Source organism: Neoarius graeffei, chromosome 1 (genome assembly GCF_027579695.1).
Source record: "Neoarius graeffei isolate fNeoGra1 chromosome 1, fNeoGra1.pri, whole genome shotgun sequence".
Classification (NCBI taxonomy): Eukaryota; Metazoa; Chordata; class Actinopteri; order Siluriformes; family Ariidae; genus Neoarius; species Neoarius graeffei.
In genome coordinates, this window is record NC_083569.1 from 89478637 (window position 1) to 89495624 (window position 16988).

The following is a 16988-nucleotide window of genomic DNA, read 5'->3' on the forward strand; positions in this document are numbered from 1 at the left end:
GAAAGAGAGAAGACGGGGTTAATTCAGTGCTCGGATTAAGCACTAAATAAATAACGTGAAACTAAAGAACACCTGAGAGGCAACCAAAACTTCATTATATATTTTTTATGCATATTTACAAGAGAAAAACAGACCAACGGACATCAAAAAACTGGGAGAGAGAGCAATAGCGGAAATATTGTCAAAGTCCTACTTGGAGGTGAGGAAAAGTGACGGAGACTTTTTGCAAGAGGACTTCACTCGTGGACTTCACTCAGCAAAGCCCTTTTGTTTTGAACAACTGCAATGTAACAATTAACTACGACCAAAAGTAACTGTGAACTTGAACCGTCAAGCTGTATATTGCTTATATATACAGTAAGTTGGGTTGTTGTTTAGGCTTTTTGGACTTGCACCATTTTTATTGTTACAGTAGAACTTTGACTTTGTACAATACATTGGATTGAAAGAATATTGAATTACATTCGATCAGACTCAGCACTCAATATTGGTAAGTTCCCACCGGTTCTTAACTTTTTGTAAAATCTATAATTGTTCCATCAAATGTGTATGTAGTATAATAATAATAATAATAATAATAATAATAATATTGGCTGGCTTTTTTCATGGTATGTCAGATATATTCCATTCAGCTACTCATCTTCAACTCGTTCAATATCATGCTAGCTGAATGGAATATATCTGATATACCACGAAAAAGCCAGCCAGTACTATTTAAATGATAACCTCGACTTCATCTTGTTATTATTCACCTCCCCTTCGGTGAGTAATTGTTAAATAATTGAAAGAGAGTGTGTGTCCTTTCACTACATACTGTACATGTCAACCTATATGGAATGTCCATATTTTATACGGATTTGATTCAATAAACATAGTATACAGGTGTATAAATAAAGTTATACGGATTCTTTAAAAAAACTTCAATATTTATTTAGAGCTTTAATCAATTCCCACGATGATAAAAGAATTCATAACATTTACAAATGTACTGTACACCACAGACAGCCAGTAAAGAGTCTTATGAAATCGCGCGTTATCTGGTAGCAGCACACCGCATTGCAAGAATCCCGCCAACTGTGAAGTCATAGACATATAAACATAGACGCCGCATTCTGCGTAGAATCATACGTCATCCTCGCCGCCATATTGGATGTGGCAAAGTGGAGATTCTTCAACCGTCTCTGGTATAGCGTCCAGACAGTAGCTGAGAATAAAGATGCCTCATTCATGTGCTGCGTTTAACTGTACCAACAGGTTTACCGTCCAAACAAGATCACATGGGATTACCTTTCACAGGTGAGACTGGAAAAATACTTTTCATTGTATTTGGTCATTATAACGTAATATTACGAACAGATTTTTCTGACTTTGTGGCTAATATGAAGTCTCGCGCATAATAGCCGCTCGGTGAAACCTGTCTCCAAACAACGAAGTATTTCCTTCGTAACTACGCTGATAACACTTTGTGTTTTTGTCAAACATTGGAGCTTTGTATTCATTCTGAAGGTTTATTGTTATTAATATTGAATAAAAAGTAACTGGGATATCTCATCTCATCTCATTATCTCTAGCCGCTTTATCCTTCTACAGGGTCGCAGGCAAGCTGGAGCCTATCCCAGCTGACTACGGGCGAAAGGCGGGGTACACCCTGGACAAGTAGCCAGGTCATCACAGGGCTGTAACTGGGATATATCATTGTTAATTATCAAATATATTACGTTCATTATGTCTTCTTCTTTAAATCAAAATAATTAGTTTTCTTTTGTTTCAGACATGTAAAAGCTTTTCACCTTTACCTGACATGTTTCGACAGTGTAACTTCCGTCTTCATCAGAGGGTCACCTGGATGTTGGTGTGTGACGTGCCTTTATAATCAGCTGATGTTACGGAGGTGTGACCTCCCTGTCAATATTGACAGGTCGGTCACACCTCCCACTGTCCGTGTTGCCCCCTCAGGACGGTGCTCCAGGTGTGGGAGAGCATGTATGCCCCCTCATCCCTGTTTATTGTTCTTGGGCTACGCTTTCTGATTTCTATTGACTCAATCCAACGGTGGTATTTGTTGTTCTCTTGCTGTATGATCTGAGCATTGTCCCAATCCATTATATGATTTTCCCTTCTGCAGTGGTCCGTAATTGCTGATTTCAGGTTCTCTTGCATAGCTTTTTCTTTTATTGCTCTTGTTTGTCTCTGTTCTGTTCCTTTTTCCATGTACTAAAACTCCTTCCTGTCTCCCCAGTGTAGGTTTTATTGCATGACAGGCATGGTATTTCATATATGACATTACATTTATTGTGTTGGTTGATTTTGTCCTTAGGGTGAACTAGTAGCTGTCGTAGTTTGGTGTGTGGTTTCACGGGTGTTTGTATGTTGTGTTTTTTCCATGGTTCTTTGGATTTGTTCTGTGACTCCTCTGACATACGGTAGAGTCACTACTGCTTTACTTTCTTGTTTTTGGGTTGTCTGTTTTCTTCCTTTTTTCTGTGTCTTTTCTTTTGTTTTCACTTATTGTGCGCCTTTGTGTATGGCCCATGGTGGATATTGACATGTGATCAGAGCTTGCCGTATGTGTTGTTTTTCTGTTGCGCGTTCTGTGGGGTCGGTTATGATTGATGCACGTTCGTAGAGAGTTCTGACAACTGACAGTTTGTGTGCGATGGGGTGTTCAGACGTCCAGAGCAGATATTGATCAGTGTGTGTCGGTTTTCTGTAGATTGTTATTTTGATGTCTCCGTCGTCTGTATGATGAATTTTTATGTCCAAAAACGCTATTGATTTTTCTGTTTCCTCTTCGTGCGTGAATTTTATGTTGCCGGTGTCGTCTATAGAGTTGAGGTGATCTGTCAATTGTTGGGTGCGTCCGACTTTCACTTTCTCCAGGATGTCATCTACATATGTCCTCCATAATGTGGGCCTGCATTCTTCTGGGGCAGATGTAATAGCCTCTCTTTCAAGGTGTTCCATGAAGAAGCCGCACATTATGGCAGAGAGTGGGTCCCCCATCGCAAACCCCTCCTTCTGCCTGTATATTGTTCCGCGGAACTGGAAGTATGTGGATGTGGCAATGAAATTGAGCAGTTGACTGATGTCTTCTACTGATAACTGTGTGCGTTTCTTGAGAGTCTTGAGGCACTGTCGTACGATTCTCAGTGTAGCTTCCACCGGTGTTTTTGTGAATAGGGAGACAACGTCATGTGATATTAATATTTAATCCTTTTCCACTTTTATTTTACTGAGTTGTTCTGCTAGTTGTTTTGAATTTTTGCAATGTTGTTCTGTTTGGCCCAGTAGTGGTTTGATTATCTCCGCAAGCGCTTTAGACAGGTTGTAAGTGACTGATCCGATGCTGTCCACAATCGGACGTAACGGTGCTTCTGGTTTATGTATTTTTGGTGTGCCATAGATCTGGGGGGTTATGCTGGCTGTGGGTATTAAATTGTTGTATGTCTGTTTTTCAATTTTGTTGGCTTCCAATAAAGGCTTCGGTAAATCTGTTAGTTTTTTCTTCTTGTCCTCTGTGGGGTCTTTCTTGAGGATCTCATATGTGGTGGTGTCTGCCAACATACTGTTCATTTGGTTTTCATATTGTGCTGTATCCATTATGACTATTGTTCTGCCTTTGTCTGCGGGTAATATCATGATGTTTATATTCTTGGCCAAACTTCTTATTGCTCTTTCTTCTTGCTTTGATATATTGCTTGGTGGTAGTTTTGCGGATTTCAGTATTCCTGCTATTTTACTGCGTAATTCTGCTTTGTGTCCCTGATCCTGTATTCTTTCGCATGCCAGCTCCTGTCACACAAACTATCAGTTGTCAGAACACTCTACGAACGTGCATCAATCATAACCGATCCCACAGAACGCGCCTGGAGCGCCGTCCTTAGGGGGCAACACGGACAGCGGGAGGTGTGACCGACCTGTCAATATTGACAGGGAGGTCACACCTCTGTAACATCAGCTGATTATAAAGGCACGTCACACACCAACATCCAGGTGACCCTCTGATGAAGACGGAAGTTACACCGTCGAAACATGTCAGGTAAAGGTGAAAAGCTTTTACATGTCTGAAACGAAAGAAAAGCTAATTATTTTGATTGTTAATTACCATTCAAATTTTAGGTAAATTATTTTAATTTGCATCTTATACGGATTTTATAAGGGAAATACGGATTTTGGAGGTTGGTTATACAGGTTTGATTGACCAAAGGTTGACATGTATGTCACTAACAAACTAAACCTGTTAAATTCTTAGTGAGCAACCCAACACCACTGGTATGATAGTCAGCTCCTTAGCCAAGATTAGACATAAATCATATTTAGGCTCCTGAGACAACAAAACACAATGTCAAAACAAAAATTCCACACACAACTTAGTGGTGGCGGCACGGTGGTGTAGTGGTTAGCGCTGTCGCCTCACAGCAAGAAGGTCCTGGGTTCGAGCCCCGGGGCCGGCGAGGGCCTTTCTGTGTGGAGTTTGCATGTTCTCCCCGTGTCCGCGTGGGTTTCCTCCGGGTGCTCCGGTTTCCCCCACAGTCCAAAGACATGCAGGTTAGGTTAACTCAGGGGTGTCAAACCTGATCCATAAAGGGCCGTGTGGCTGCAGGTTTTCATTCCAGCCATGCAGCAGCACCCTGATTTGGCTTATTCAATCAACTGACACACCCACCCTTTAATCAAGGGTGGGTGTGGCTGCAAGTATTTGACTGTGTGAAGACAGTTCAGTTGATTGAATGAGCCAAGTCAGGTGTGCTGCTGCATGGCTGGAATGAAAACCTGCAGCCACAAGGCCCTTTATGGATCAGGTTTGACACCCCTGGGTTAACTGGTGACTCTAAATTGACCGTAGGTGTGAATGTGAATGGTTGTCTGTGTCTATGTGTCAGCCCTGGGATGACCTGGCGACTTGTCCAGGGTGTACCCCGCCTTTCGCCCGTAGTCAGCTGGGATAGGCTCCAGCTTGCCTGCGACCCTGTAGAAGGATAAAGCGGCTAGAGATAATGAGATGAGATGAGACAACTTAGTGGTCATTTCTACAAATTTAAGTCCATAATAAATCTTTAATATTCAGTAGTTTATTTGCCATTTTCTCTGCAATAAATGTTAATGATTTGCAGTATAGTGATCAGTGATGGCTAACTGAGGCTCTGAAGTGTGTATGGAGTATAAAGGGGTGTGGCAGATGAAGATTCATGACTTGAAATCTCACTCGAGTTCACTAGCGATACCTACTGCTCAGAGACGTGTACAGCATGTTTCAATATCTACATCACAGCAGTGTTCTGACACTTCACATTATTATTTACATGGACTTTACACAATGTTCTGTTTGAAAATAACTTATTACACAAGTGTTTTATGTGCCTTTTATTTGGTCTCTATGCTTTTTATTCTCTCTCTGTCTCTCACACACTTTTTGTATGAATTTATGCTCAGAATAATTGTATCTGCACAATAAAAAGGTGTCCATAAACATAAAGAGGGTAATGTTTGTGTTTATTGTGTGTGTGATGGACTGTGAGTGCTCCATGCAGGATACATAGTCATATTTAGGGGAACCTTTATTGATTATGTTCTTTTAAAAAAAAAATAATAAATAAAGTAATTGTTTTACTGTATTTGGATTGAGGCGGTTCATTTCTTAGAAATTCCCTCCCCAGCCTCGGAGAACACCCTTTCACATGGTACTGAGGATGCTGGTGAACATAAAAACTGAAGTGCCGGTTGGTAGTGGTGGGGGTAAACATGTTTTTGTGGACTCCAATATACAAGTGGATCTACAATTTTTGGAAGGTTGGCCTCACCCAAGTAACGTTCCCCTTCTATTGTTGCATCAGCAGTGGCATTTGAGCTTCTTCTGCTCTGATTCACTGTGGGGTCCAGCAGATGCTACAAGACAACTAAGGAAAATTTTATATAAACACTTGAGTGGTTAAAATACTTCATTACATTTTAAAATATCTTTAGCAGAATAATAACACAAATCAACAGAACCATTTTATACTTACTACAGCTGTTTGCATCCCAGCTGTTTCAGAGGAGGCTGGCTGCTGGATTAAGGGCTCACTCGATCTAGCAGATTCAGCAATTGTAATTCTATTGGCCCACTCTGTCAGTTGCTTTACTGCTTCATGCATCTTATTTTGGTATAGGAACCCAGTGGCTTTAAACCTCGGGTCGAGCATGGTTGTCGTCGTCATTGCACTAAGTGACTCCATTGTAGACAGGTATTTGAAGCAGATACCCTTTTCTCCTCAGATAGTTCTACAGTAGCCTGACGGATTGGAGCCAGAATATGTAAAGTATCTCCAACAGCCTCATGTTCATGAGCATTAACTGGGGAGATGTTGGTCTTTAAAGATGCCAGGGCTGCTCCCACTGGTTCTGTCTCATTATAAAGGAGTTCCAGCATGTGGAAAGTGCTGTTCCAGCGTGTATCTACCTCTATTCAGAGTCTGCCTCCCCATTTGCTTCTGTACCTGGCACAGTCTCTCTTTTGCTGTAGGACTTGTCCAGAAAAACAGAGAAGATTTTTCTGGCTTTGGGATGCATATCATTAAAGGTGGGGTATGAGATTTTGGAATAACGGTTCCTGCAAGCCATATTTTGAAAAGAAACACGCCCGCCCTCGCCATGCTCCCCCCCGCGTCTCCACCCCTCCTCCCCCTTAGAGCAGAGTGTAGAGAGCTTGGAAAAATAGCTCAAACTTTCTCATTTAAACTGTGTTTTCAGCCCCAATTTTCACTCCACACACAATTTTCTCAAAAGTAGTAGCCACACTTGTCCTGATTCACACAATGTGTCTACCTACATGATAGGACTTGCAGTTTTTGAATGAGAAGCCTGAAAGTGAGGAGAGCACAGCCACCCAGCTCATAGACTTCCATTATAAAACTTGCCAGAAAAGTCACTCGTTTTTAACTCGCTCTAGTGACCTCATTTTTTACACTACAGACAAAGAAATTACATCAGTGTGTTCAGGAAAGCCTTGTGGCACTCACTGTGAAAGAATTTTGTGAATATCTCCTTCCGTTTTCGTGTAAATCCCCGTTGTTTGGAGGAAGCGCACTGAGAGAATCCTGTGCTTTCTGTGCGACACTGCTCGCTGTCTCTCTCTCTCTCTCTCTCTCACACACACAGAAGGGCCGGGCTGCTCGGGCTTCAGTCTGATTGACGTGTCAGTATCCAATCATTTTGAGGTGGTACCTCGATATGATTGGATGGCATTTTTCCTTTATTTTACACTGTAGACTGGATTAAAATATTTCGTTTTTGGGTCAAACCTTCTATTGTACTGCTTGCAACATGGGTGTGAGGAGCTTTTCAAGCAATATGGTAAAAAATACTCCTGAAAAAAATCTCATACTCCACCTTTAAGGGCTGGGACATGGTCAAATGACTTTTGCACTATTAAATTGTGTGTGATGCAAACAGCATGTCTCACATGCAATGCCTTGGCACAAGCTTATCATATTTGGTGCAGCATCAGTGATGAGACACTTCACCTTTTCTTTTATGTCCCACTCCTCCATCAATTTTGCTTTTGCCAGAGCCATATTTTCTGCTGTGTGATGACTTGGAAAATGTTCTGCTCCAAGCAAAATTGTTCCAAGTCTGTCATTGTCATCAATGAAGTGGCAGGTTACTGGAAGGTAAGTCTCCATATTCATGGATGTCCAGATATCAGAGGTGAGGCTGACTGTCACTACATTCTGACATCTTCCTAGTAGGGAGAAGATCAGTGGGTTCCAGTATGTGCATGAGCTCCATCAAACCCACATCTTCCACCACTGACAATGGCTGGGTGTCTGGAATTATCATATTAACCAAGGCCTCATCCATCATTTGTTTTTCTGGAATCTATGACACAAAGATGATATATTTAAGTTAAACATAGTTTGATTTTGATGACACAACTGAAACAGAAAAAGATTCTTACTGTCGCTTGTGTCTGGTCTGTTGGCAGGCTGCTGATTCTCATGAAAAGCTCTATAATGCCTCAGCACTGATATATTCTTGTTCTACACTCGTTCCTTCTGGCACAGCAAGCACTTCACCTTAAACCATGAATATGCAATCTGAATATATTTGTGCATGATGGTGATATAATCACAATAATAATAATAATAATAATAATAATTTACAGTGACAATCCTCATTGGGAGGAACCATTTCAAAATGTTCCACATGGGTGAATATTTCCTCTTGTGTGTAAGCTCCATTTTTTGAATAAAGACAAGAGGGGGGGGGGGGGGGGGGAGTGGATATTACCACTATTACAATCAGGAGATGAATATTATTTGACAACACAATCACTACTACTTAATAATACAGATTCCAAATGTTGGAATGATATAAAAACTTTGATCAAAAAAGTTGAGAGAGAGGGAGATTCTCTCCAACCAAACAACCCACAAAGTGTCAGCTGTTTTGCTGGCTTTTATCTGGGAATGAACACTCAGGATGAAATGCTGATGCGAACCAAACAAACCGAGGCCTCGCCTGTCATCAGCCACATTTTTTTTCTAAACGATACACGCCTCAAAGTGGGGCTTCATCAACCCTTATACTCAATACACGCTTTGGAGTGTCGGCTTCCGACAGTCCATCACTATCTGTACTTGGGCATGGTGGCCAAGTGGGAAGGTGTCGGTTTTGCAAACCGAAGATCATAGGCTCAATCCACATTCATGCCGTGTAAAAAAAAAAAAAAATACAAGGGAGTGAATTGGTGGCGGATGCTGACCAAGATAACGATGTGAGGGCACGCTTTATCTGGAGCCGCGCACCTGAGACGTTAGAGAACAAGTGAAACACTACTTTAACATCGTACAATTAGTAAGACAGTGCTATGAGCATTCTGAAGCAGTAACCTCACTTCAGTGGCAGCGTTACCTTTATACACCTGCACCGACCTGAGTGGACTGGCTGTGCTAATAGCATTAGCACTGTTAGCTACGCAGCATAGAGACACGAAAGAACCCGCTTATGAACAACTTGCACGACTACTGTTTGGTAGACCAATTTGTGCTGGTGGTTGTGGATTCAGAGCTTCCTCCCTCACCTGTGACACTGAGCAAAACTCTGGTATCAAAGAAAAGTCAGTCACAACGCTCTTTGATATGGACAGCACAGACATTGTGCAGAAGCTCTCACTGGTGTTTAATTGTAGAATTGATACACTTGAGAAGAACATAGAGGAGCTGATAAAAGAGAATGAAGATTGAAGGAGAAAAGAAAACAGTCGACTTTGCTTGAGCTGAGATCCGTGATGTGAAAGGGAAAGTGACACGTGTTGAAGAATGAACCCGCATAGTAGAGAAGAAACTACACCTGATGGAGCAATGGATAGCTGAGCTGGAGAGTTACTCACAGCATGGGAACCTGTGACTCTATGAAGTAGCCAAACACATGGATCAAAATGTACTTCAAGAGGTGATGCAGATCTGCCAGACAGTCTTACCTGAGTACCAGGCCAAGTTTCCTGAGGTTATCAACACAGTACATCAGCTCGGTCAGCCAATGGAAAGACGACTCCAAACCTCGAGCGATTATCCTCCAGTTCACCTCACACAGCTACCGGGATGCAGTCTGAAAAACAGGAAAAGGGAGAAAAAAAAACCCTCCCCTCCAAAACAACAAACTGTTTTGCTGAGGACCTGTCCCAGACTGCCAGAGAGAGAGACGATGGCAGCTCTGGCCCTTGGTGGCCAAGAGACACCAAGAAGGGAAACGGCATACTTCATTGGTGGTTGGGCCTTTGTCAACGGGACTGAACTGACTCCAGCTACAGTGGGGCAAAAAAGTATTTAGTCAGTCACCAATTGTGCAAGTTCTCCCACTTAAAAAGATGAGCGAGGCCTGTAATTTTCATCATCGGTAAACCTCAACTATGAGAGACAAAATGAGAAAAAAAAATCCAGACAATCACATTGTCTGATTTTTAAAGAATTTATTTGCAAATTATGGTGGAAAATAAGTATTTGGTCAATAATAAAAGTTCATCTCAATACTTTGTTATATACCCTTTGTTGGCAATGACAGAGGTCAAATGTTTTCTGTAAGTCTTCACAAGGTTTTCACACACTGTTGCTGGTATTTTGGCCCATTCCTCCATGCAGATCTCCTCTAGAGTAGTGATGTTTTGGGGTTGTCACTGGGCAACACGGACTTTCAACTCCTTCCAAGGATTTTCTATGGGGTTGAGATCTGGAGACTGGCTAGGCCACTCCAGGACCTTGAAATGCTTCTTACAAAGCCACTCCTTCGTTGCCCGGGCAGTGTGTTTGGGATCATTGTCATGCTGAAAGACCCAGCCACGTTTCATCTTCAATGCTCTTGCTGATGGAAGGAGGTTTTCACTCAAAATCTCACGATACAAGGCCCCATTCATTCTTTCCTTTACACGGATCAGTCGTCCTGGTCCCTTTGCAGAAAAACAGCCCCAAAGCATGATGTTTCCACCCCCATGCATCACAGTAGGTATGGTGTTCTTTGGATGCAACTCAGCATTCTTTCTCCTCCAAAAACGACAAGTTGAGTTTTTACCAAAAAGTTCTATTTTGGTTTCATCTGACCATATGCCATTCTCCCAATCCTCTTCTGGCTCATCCAAATGCTCTCTAGCAAACTTCAGACAGGCCTGGACATGTACTGGCTTAAGCAGGGGCACACGTCTGGCACTGCAGGATTTGAGTCCCTGGCGGCGTAGTGTTTTACTGATGGTAGCCTTTGTTACTTTGGTCCCAGCTCTCTGCAGGTCATTCACTAGGTCCCCCCATGTGGTTTTGGGATTTTTGCTCACAGTTCTTGTGATCATTTTCACCCCACGGGGTGAGATCTTGCGTGGAGCCCCAGATCAAGGGAGATTATCAGTGGTCTTGTATGTCTTCCATTTTCTAATAATTGCTCCCACAGTTGATTTCTTCACACCAAGCTGCTTACCTATTGCAGATTCAGTCTTCCCAGCCTAGTGCAGGTCTACAATTTTGTTTCTGGTGTCCTTTGACAGCTCTTTGGTCTTGGCCATAGTGGAGTTTGGAGTGTGACTGTTTGAGGTTGTGGACAGGTGTCTTTTATACTGATAATGAGTTCAAACAGGTGCCATTAATACAGGTAACGAGTGGAGGACAGAGGAGTCTCTTAAAGAAGTTGTTACAGGTCTGTGAGAGCCAGAAATCTTGCTTGTTTGTAGGTGACCAAATACTTATTTTACAGAGGAATTTACCAATTAATTCATTAAAAATCCTACAATGTGATTTCCTGGATTCTTTCTCCCCATTCTGTCTCTCATAGTTGAAGTGTACCTATGATGAAAATTACAGGCCTCTCATCTTTTTAAGTGGGAGAACTTGCACAATTGGTGGCTGACTAAATACTTTTTTGCCCCACTGTACCTGAGGCCTGATGAACATCTACCATGACTGTATAAGTTGCACTGACCATGATGCTTTAAATAGTTAATATACTGTTGAGTTTGTTTCTTTCATAGCATGGGTCACCACCCGGTAAGTCTGATCAGCACAAACTGCTCAGGTGAATTTATGTTGATTGAGCTGGGGGTTTTATTTTTTATTTTCTTCTTACACAAAGCCTCAGTTCAATGTCACTGACTTTGGTTAATTGTTTTGAGTGATTAATACCTGATGCAGGTTGGATTTGCAATAGAAAACTTAAGGAACTGTGGTTAATTTATGTTTAACTAAGATACTTCATAAAAATTTGAATGGTGTGGCCCTTGACAGTGGGTTCCCGTATTCTGTTTTCTTCTGAACTTATTCTGTTCTCATTTTATTATTGTTGTTGTTAATACGTTCTTGTCTGATATTACTCTCAATGCCAGGGAGTTAAGAAATATTGCAAAGCATAATGCAATTTTTTTTGTCTGAAAACAGCATAAAACTGACTTGTTTTATTCAAGTCACACTCAGTTTCCAGTGATGTAAGATTATGGAGGGCCCAGTGGGGTAACGATCTCTGGCTGGCTCATGGACCTGAACACACTGCTGGGGTTGACACACTAAAATATACTTTCTCTGGTAGTATTCTACAGACTGTGACACAGCAGGACAGTTTCTTTACCAGGTTATTCGCATTGAAAGGTTTACTTTTTTAATTGTGAATATTTTGGCTAAAACTCAAAATCTGAGAATAATAAGTTGCTTGAAGTGCGAAAGACTCACACTGAATATACTCTGAATAAGTTTCCAAACACTGGTATCGTAATCGGAGGAGACTTGAACATGATTCTGGATCATAATGTATTTGCTCCAAACTGAGAGAGTGTATTTAACTTACAATTTCTGTTGTATGTTAGTTTATGGCAGTCAGAATCTTTCTTTAGTCCAATTCCTATAGAACAGGGAGGAAGTTCAGCCATTTCTAGATGTCTAAGAACAAACTCATTTATACTGATCTCAAATTGAAAGCAACTACAATTAAATTCCCTAGTCAACTATTCAAAATATCCAATCCTTGCAAAGAAACACATTTAGTTAATAACATTGGTAAATTTTCTCAGTGCTCTGTATTACAATGTATTTAATATAATCCAAGCAATATAATGTTATCTGAACAAGTATGCAGTTTACAGACTCTAAAACTAAGATATGAGCCACCTGTTCTGGTATCAAAGGTCACCTATTGTGCTGTGTTGATATTGATAAGGCTGGCTGTTGACTGGTACACAATAGCTGGTCATTGATTGCTAATGTTACACAGTCTTAGATTAAAATCAATTTACAAAATACTGAGCATTAATTGAAATTTTATTTAAAATTGAGGAAGAAACATGTCTCCTAACCTACTTGAGCCTTATTGAAGCATTTATTAACCCTCAAATATCAGTTATATGAAAAAATATAAAAAATTCGAATTTGCCTGTATCTCTGAAACCGTTGGAGATAGGAAGCTCAAATTTTGGGGATTAACTTCTTTTAATAGTATCTCTGAGCCCTCCAAATTTCATTGAAATCTGAGATGGTCGAGCATAACCTCTTGTTGATTTGGCATGGAATGACCCTGCTGTGAAGAAAACTATTTCATTCAAGCTGTTGAATATAGAAGGTTTTAAGACATGTGAAAATGCCATTCACAAGGTTATATCACATGCTACATCATTGTACTTTTGGATTTCGCTGAGAACTACTCTTTCTTGGTACAGGATGCAGCGCAGGGGTACCACTGGAACAACAGCCAGTGCACCCTTCATCCATTTGCTGTTTACATGAAGAAGAGCAGAGATGATGGGACATATGAAACAACATTCATATCTACGTGTCATAAGTGACTGCCTGAAGCATGATACTGTAGCCATTCACACATTCTTAAAAGCAGTGATTCCATACATTCAACAACTCAGTCCCCAAATTTCTAAACTTGTATACTTTAGTGATGGATCAGCTGCCCAGTACAAAAACCACAAAAACTGTACAAATCTGTTGCATCACCAGGAAGACTTGGGTATGACAGCTGAATGGCACTTTTTTGCTACTCCCTATGGAAAATCACCTTGTGACAGGATAGGTGGCACCGTGAAGCGTTCTGCAGCTAGAGCCAGCTTACAGGCAGTTACTTCACAACACATACTGACACCACGAGATCTCTGTGTGGGCAGAAAAAAACAAACATCCATTTCATTTGGATTGAAAAGGGGGAAGTAACAAGCAATGGAAAAGTTCTTCAGAAGAGACTTTCAAAGTCCTCAACAATACCAGGAACAACCACTCATTTGTTCCTATCTCAGGGAGCCAGTTGCAGATCAGCAGAGTGTCTGGTGGACCAAGCTTCATTGTGGACATGAGTGGCACTCATCCCCAGGTTGTAGATGATGCTGTGAAAGAAGGTTACACCCTGTCAGACATGATCCCAGGAAAATATGTTGCATGTTTGTATGACCAGCAATGGTGGATTGGTAATATCTGTGCAATATCGGAGGAGGAACAGGTGGGCAAGTACAATTTATGCACCCTCATGGTCCTGCAAAGTCTTACAGTTGGCCCAGAAGAGAAGATATCTGTTGGGTTCCACTGATACACATCATAAAGATCATAGATGCACCAATCACATCAACTGGTAGACAATATGTAGTTCCGTCTGGTGTGGTGAAAGAAATTGACCAGTTATTCAAACGCTTCAAATAGACATGCTAAGTCTACATACATAGAATTAAATTTGTGTAATTGACTTTTGTGAGATTTGTAAATCATTTGTCATATTTACAAATATACTACATATATGTATAGTCAAGAGAATTTGAATTAATAATGATGTAGCATGTGATGTAACCTTGTGAATGGCATTTTCGCATGTCTTAAAACCTTCTAGATTCAACAGCTTGAATGAAATAGTTTTCTTCACAGCACCAACTTCATATTTGGTACATATATCAATTAGACCTTGCTCTTTTGACTGATCCAATTTGTTTTCTGGTAGACCTTGTCAGATTTTTGCTATAAGCATTCAAATTACAGACGCGACAAGCTTTTTTCCATTTTTAGGGGCCTATATATGAGAAATATAATTTGGTCACAGATATAACATGTTTTCCTGATAATACTATAACATGTCTCATATATTAAAAAGAATCAGACATCTGGTGTCATTAAAACTGGAGATACAGAGAGCCAAAAGTGCTACCATGGACAAATGTGCATTCCAGGAAGCCATATTTGGCATGCCATAAATCTGCAAATGACGCGGTACGCGGTGGTCCGGACTACCGTTGTGGTCCGGACCACGCCGTTTTCAGGTGTGGTCCGGACCACCAAGTTCAGAAGACAAATAAATTTTAAATTTTCAGCTACTTCTTCCCCTAATTTAGAATAAATTCTTTCCTTTGCCCTTTCTTCTGTTGCTTTGTAGTCTCTAGCACATTTTTTCTTATTCCTTAGAAGCTGTTCATAACCACCCTGAGACATAATGACGAAAGTTGGTAAAATTATTTTTCACTTCCCTCGTGGCAGCTCCCGCTTTTTTACATGCGTTAGAACTGGTATCTTTTATTGCGCGTGTGTTTTACGCATGCATTTCTCTTCCGGTTTGAGGAAAAAATAACAAATGATGTACGACTTTGTAAAAAAACTCGTATTAAATGACAAACACAGTATGATTTTGGTAAGTTTTTATTTATATCGTAATATAATACAGCATACGGTGAACCGGACCACAATCCAGGAAAAATAATTAATTAATGCCCTCGTTTTGTATGGAAAATACGGTGATCCGGACCACCGCGTACCACGTCAAATATGTCACATACAAAGCTCTCCTTCTGTGTACAGCGCTTTATTATATCAAAGAATCATGTGTGCAAATTTGAGCCATTTAGTGTGAACAGTTCAAAAGTTATTAGCCATCAAACTATGGATGTTTGATTGTAACACTTGTCTCGTCTCGATCTGCTTATCTGGGGCTGGGTCGCGGAGGCAGCAGTCTGAGCATGGAAGCTCAAACTTCCCTTTCCCCAGACACCTCGGACGGCTCCTCGGGAAGAACACCGAGGCGTTCCCAGGCCAGCCGAGAGACATAGTCCCTCCAGCGTGTCCTGGGTCTTCCCCTGGGCCTCCTCCCGGGGGGACATGCCTGGAACACCTCCCCAGGGAGGCGTTCACCAAAACCCTTATGGAGAATCAATCAAGGACTGTGACGTCGCCCGGTATGGCGCAGCCAGGGCCCCACCCTGGAGCCAGGCCCGGGGCTCGTATGCGAGCGCTTGGTGGCCGGGCCTTTGCCCATGGGGCCCGGCCGGGCTCAGCCCGAAGCGGTGACGTGGGCCCGACCTTCTGTGGGTTCACCACCCACAGAGGTAGCCGTAGGGAGCCGGTGCAGTGTGGATTGGGCGGCAGTCGAAGGCAGGGGCCTCGACGACCTGATCCCTGGACACAGCGGCTAGCTGTAACTTGTTTTTATGCTAAATATGGGGCCACGCCCCCTTTTTGAAGGCTTAATATCTCCGAAATTAGTGGAGATGTTGGCCTAAAATTTTGCACAGCGGTTATTAGTAACAAGGACATTAAAATAAAAAAAAATGAACAAAATCTGAGATGGTCAGTCGGGAACTTTCTCTAAAATTTGGCGATTTGGCACGGAATTACTCTCACACAGAAATTAGAGTTTTAGTAGTTATAATCTGTACAAAATTCCTCGAAACAGTTGGAGTGACAATGTAGCTATATGGCCTAGTGTTACCTACATAGATGTTGGAATGTACATTCTCACTGCATTTTCTCCGTTTTAATTTTTTTTAAAAGGTCCCATGGCATGAAATTTTCACTTTGAGGTTTAATGTTAAAATGAGTTCCTCTGACCTTCTTAAGTCACCCCAGTGGCTAGAAATTTCATAATGTGTAAACCAAACTATGCCCAATATTTGAGAATGGCGCGTCAAAACGGCGCGTTGAGAAGCTCTTCCCTTGCCGACGTCAGCAAGGGAGATGATCCCCACGCCCCCCCCCCCCTCTGGATTCCCACCCACCATATGGATTGCCCGCCCAGTTGTAGTGAGGAGACCATAGAGGACACAACAACATGGCACCACCTAAGCGAGCGAAACATGGAAGTTGTGCTGTACATGGATGTGACAACACAGAAAGGAGTCTGTTTTTACTGCCGACGGGACAGCCCCTGAAGACGCAGTGGCTTAATTTTATTTACTTCAATAATATGCCGTCGAGTCTACCTAAGACGGTGTATGCTTGTCGGAAGCATTTTACTGATGAATGTTTCCACAACTTGGGACAGTACCGGGCAGGTTTTGCACATCAACTGTTACTGAAGCCTGGGTCTGTGCCAAGCATCCCTGCCGCATCAGCCTCAAACACCGAACAAGTGTATAACTGGTTGTTTTGCTGTGTTTTAAAATCGGTGCCACGTTAGCCTAGCAATGGCTACATTAGCTGTGCAGCTAACTGCTTCCTGCAGTTAGCCAGGTAATCTGCGCTACAAAACTAAAGAGCATGCAGCATCGCTCTGTTAAACGGAGTTTAGTCTGG

The 16988-nt window shown here is 41.7% G+C and overlaps 1 protein-coding gene across 11 annotated transcripts in view; it reads right to left on the reverse strand.

Moving 5' to 3' along the window:
* LOC132867451 (splicing factor 3B subunit 2-like) overlaps positions 1-16988 on the reverse strand; it is an 81530-nt gene that overhangs the window by 17039 nt on the left and 47503 nt on the right. For 3 of the 11 annotated variants that reach the window (XR_009650744.1, XR_009650748.1, XR_009650741.1), the window contains exons 14-20: positions 13710-13828; positions 13507-13600; positions 12295-12348; positions 9461-9784; positions 7937-8054; positions 6006-7857; positions 5802-5897 (exon numbers count right to left, since the gene is read on the reverse strand). The gene's annotated coding sequence lies outside the window, so the exon portion shown is untranslated. Of the gene's footprint in view, positions 1-5351; positions 5898-6005; positions 7858-7936; positions 8055-9460; positions 9785-12294; positions 12349-13506; positions 13601-13709; positions 13829-16988 lie in introns of those variants that run through there. The other 8 variants (XR_009650750.1, XR_009650751.1, XR_009650738.1 and 5 more) reach the window with 8 other exon arrangements.